At 34.6% G+C, this 4,000-nt stretch overlaps 1 pseudogene; it reads right to left on the minus strand.

The window, feature by feature from the left end:
- Nucleotides 1–1,810: 1,810 nt before the first annotated feature.
- On the minus strand, nt 1,811–2,248 carry LOC144257208 (guided entry of tail-anchored proteins factor 1 pseudogene; annotated as a pseudogene).
- Nucleotides 2,249–4,000: the final 1,752 nt, after the last annotated feature.

The raw sequence follows: 4,000 nt of genomic DNA on the forward strand, positions 1-4,000 counted from the left end.
TTAATATTGATAATTGAACATATAAGTTAAAATACACATAAAATTTTATCATAGTTTACATGCTTTTAATAAAATTTGGTTTAGTAATTGAGATAAGTTAAGTGTTTACATAAAATTTTGGTTTGAGTTAGGGTTATAATTAGCAAGTGTTTGTGGAAATATGAATATTTGAAAATATGAAATATGAATATTTCTAACAATACACCTATGAAATTATGTACAAAACATACATGTAGTAATACAAGGAAGAATTAAAAAGTGAGCCATGTAATTACACATTTTGTAATGATGGGAATGCAAGGATACATATCCCATAAAGGATGTAGCATAATACAAATGCAAATTTAACATTGATAATTGAAAATAGAAGTCAGAATACACTTTAAAATTCATATTCTTTCCAGTCACAGTGGTGAACACCTGTAATTCCAGCCACTCTGAAGGCTGAAATGGGAGGATTATGAGTTTCAAGACAGCCCCAGCAGCAGCAAGGTGCTAAAGAATCCTGTCTCTAAATAAAATACAAAATAGGTCTGGAGATGTGGCTCTGTCCTCAAGTGCGAGTGAGTTCAATTCTAGTTTAAAAAAAATCACATTTTGGTATATGGATTTAAGTAAAATTTGGTTTAGATATAGAGGTAAGATAAGGGTTAATATAATCCTTGTTTGTGTTAGGATTAGGGGTAAAGACTGAATATGTATATCAGGAAATATAAGTATTCATAAGATTGTAAAAGTGAAAATATGAATGAAAACATAGACACGTGTTCTGACACAATGAAGAGTAAAATGTTGAGTCATGTGATTACATGTTAGAAGTCAAATGAGTATCAATTCAAATTAACTTAATCAGATTCCCTATTTTGTTTTTCAAATTCATTCCAATCTATTCAGCAGAAATATTAAATGTTTATAAAACATACTTAATTTGAAATGCTTTCAATACAAAACAATTCAATCACAAAACAATGCATTATGGTCTCATCAGTACATTTATAAAACACTGTAATAAAAAACTAACAGTAGCAAATAAGTAGATGATATACACTATAGAAATGTTCATCCAACTAATGACTTTAGACACAAAGAACATACAATGTCAATTAGTGTTATTCTTTCAATTTTACTACATGAGACAATAAACCAAATGTTCAAGTTCTAGTAGTTGTAATAAAACTTTCTAAAAATAGATATAAAAGTACTTAAGTTTGGGCTGCAGTTGAATCTCAATGGTAGAGCACTTGCCTAGCATGAGTGAGGCACTGGGTTCTATCCTCAGCACCATCTACAACTAAAAAATATATAAATATTTTTAAAAGCATTCAAGTTTTTAGAAAATTTTGACTTTCCAGTTGGCAACAGGACGACAATGTGCCAATAGAGCAAATCAGGAGTAAGGCATGTAGGCCCCCATCCTGTTTCAAATCTGGTGTTACTGTAGAATACTGTAGAATACTGGGATTCTTACAAGAATCTCACATAAAGCCCAAGAACATATTCAATACAAAACTACCCTATGTATTTTGGGTTTTTTGTTTTGTCTTTTTAAGCAGCAATCAGACTTTTAACCTAATAAGAGAATCATTTTAGAAGTCATAATAGCTGGGATAGGTGCGGTGGGGCACAAGTGTAACTCAAAAACTCAAGAGGAAGAGGTATGAGGATGGTAAGCTTGAGGTCAGGCTGGGCAACTTACCAAGAACCTGTCTCAAAATTAAAAATAAAAAGGAATGTGGCTGGGGTTAGGTGGTAAAGAACCATTGAGTTCAACCCCCAGTTTAACAACAACAACAAAATCCCACAGTGGTATTCATCTTTCTTTTCGACTGAAAGGGTAAAGTACAAGGGGTCACCACAACTTGTTACAGACTAAAATCCAACTAATAATTCCAACACCACCTGCTGTTCTAGCAGGGAAGGCTACCAGGAGGTCTAGTGGTGTTATCCATTTCCTCAGCACAACAGTTACAGGGGCAGAATACTACTTCCAAATGAGTGACATCATCAAGGTAGCTTGCAATGTACAGAAAGCAACACTTAAAAATCATTTTATCTTGGCTAGTTGAGCAGTCCGTGCTTTCACATAAGTCTTGAGCTGGTCCACCATCTTGTTGATCTTCCATTCCAGCCTGGCATATCTGGCAAACTCATCCATCTTGTTGACCATGGAGAACTCTTGCTTCATATCCTGGATCTCTGCCCTCATCTGCGGCTCTGGCTCTGCATCATTCTGCAGCACTCTGGACATGAAGGAGGACAAGGTCAGAAGGAGGATCAGAAGGACATTGCATCCAAACAGGAAGCAGAGGACCAGCAGCCACATCCAGCTGCGGGACTTGGTCAAGTTCTTCCATTCTTCCCAGATACTCCCTGCAGCCCAGGCACCTCTATCAGAAGCTCCAAGGGGACCTCATCAGTAGGCGCACCCGCAACTGCGCAGTGAGTCCCACTAGCCCTGCTTCCTTGAATGAGGTTTGTAAAATTTATTCCTACACACATTACATTTTTGATGCTTTCTTTAATTGTTATAGCCCAACTTAGATTATGGATCAGCCCAGTAAGCACCCTATAAAATGGAGGATATTAATAGATAAGACAAGATTAGATAATAGGATAAATAATGTTAAGTTATCCTGACTATACTTAAAAGAATTTAGCCTTTGGCTGGAGTTGTGGCTAAGTGGTACAGCGCTTACCTAGCATTTGTAAGACACTGGGTTCAATTCTCAGCACCCCATATAAATAAAGTCCATTGACAACTTAAAAACAAAACAAAACAAAACAAAACCTTGCCTAAGTGACTCCATTTGGAAGTTCCAAAATGTAACCCTAGTTATATAACTTATTTCTTGTAAAAGTTGTTTATTTTTGTACTGCATGTGTTTGGAACAAGGATGTGGTTATATGCATTGGGTGGCTGATTGTTAACTTTAGCTTCTGTGTCCTCCTTGCTTGCTTGCATCTACATTTTCCAGGATGTTGTTTTTCCCCTTATAAACCCCATAGAACTTGCACCCCGTACTGTTCCTGGCAGAAGCAGTTTGGGTCCATCAGGGAGCAATCGCCAGGTAGCTAAATAAAGACTCTCCAATTTGGAAAAAATTCTGTTGAGAGTGTTTTCCGAGCTATAGACCCACAACAAAATGGTATCTTTTTTTAAAAATCTCTATTTATGAGCATTCACTTCTACCATATATACAATTGATTTTTATTTGTATGTTGATCTTGAATCCTGCAATTTTACTATTACTTCCAGACATTTTTAAAAGATTCAGTGATTTTTACTATAAATGTTCATGTTTTCTGCAAATAAAGTTAATTTATTTTTTAATTTTTCATTAGTATGATTTTTAGTGTTTTTCCCCCCTTAACTGAGTACATCAACAGATTCTTTAGTAGCAAACAGAAAGAAATTATATGTACAAAACCCCTTTTGTTTCTGAGGATTTGGTTAAGTATTCAGTCTATTGTCATTAAGTATTGTGTTTCCGATAAGTTTTTAATAGATTCCCTGTGTCAGATTGAGGCACTTACTTTCTATTCCTAGTTTGCTAAAATTTTAAACAGAAGTTGATATTGGGTTATTAGGAAATACTTTTCTACACTTATTGATTTTACGAATATATATGTGTATATGTATATGCATATTACATATATATGTCATTTTATATCATTGATATGGAATTGCATTGATCAATTTTGGAATGTTAAATCAACTTTGCATCTCTATGAAAAACTTTGGTATGATATATTAACCTATTTCGTATATTGTTGAATTTTCTTTGCCAAGTTTTGGTTAGAATTTTTGCATCCAAGATCATTGTGTGGGGGGTTGGGGTGGGAGTGTTGGGGGGAATCATTAGGGAATTAGTGATCTTAGTTTGTAATAATATTCTCTTGCAGTGCTCATTCCTGGTTTTTTTTTCATGAAAATAATCCTGGACCCATTAAGTGAGTTGAAAAGCACTTCATCTTTCTTTATAGTTTTGTGTAAAATTTT

Source organism: Urocitellus parryii, chromosome 1 (assembly GCF_045843805.1).
Source record: "Urocitellus parryii isolate mUroPar1 chromosome 1, mUroPar1.hap1, whole genome shotgun sequence".
Lineage (NCBI taxonomy): Eukaryota > Metazoa > Chordata > Mammalia > Rodentia > Sciuridae > Urocitellus > Urocitellus parryii.